We start from the raw sequence: 663 nt of genomic DNA on the forward strand, positions 1-663 counted from the left end.
TTAATTTCCACGATATGAAGTGAACAATTTTACTTACCTTTGGCTTGTTGTATTATGATGTTCTCTGGTTTTTTGTGTTTCCACATTCTGATTAAAAAAGCAAAGAAGGAGAGAGCAGGAGAACGCCATATCTACAGAGATATGGCTCTCTCCTCCGCTCCTCCTAGTGCCGGCATAGAATTATGCTGCCGAGTGCCACCCATATACCTTTGCAACATAAAAAATGCCCAAACCAGAGGGTTTTGGGTAATAATCGCTCAGCTGGACTCAACCCACTGGGTTGACAAGATCCGGGAAAAACAACCTTAGTACCAAAATTTCATGAAACACTAACAATAAATGTTGCAAATTAGTGGAGAGTCCAAAAAGGGAAAACATAATACTATTGATTGAAATAAAGAACAGTTACATGTATTTGTTGAACATCTAAATACAATATTAATGTAATTAGTTCTTCATTTTCATTTTTCAAGTTCTTATCTTCAAGTAGTACATAACATTACTTCCAAAATTCAGTGTTGCTAATTAAAATGTTATTGATGAAGTACAGTCTATTAATTTCAAATTTCAGTAGAGTCACTATCCATTCATATCATGTGCTATATTCTGTTTATTTACTGTTTTACAGTCAATATGTGGCTGAAAGTGAACTGCCGCTTCTTC

Source organism: Lissotriton vulgaris, chromosome 7 (genome assembly GCF_964263255.1).
Source record: "Lissotriton vulgaris chromosome 7, aLisVul1.2, whole genome shotgun sequence".
Lineage (NCBI taxonomy): Eukaryota > Metazoa > Chordata > Amphibia > Caudata > Salamandridae > Lissotriton > Lissotriton vulgaris.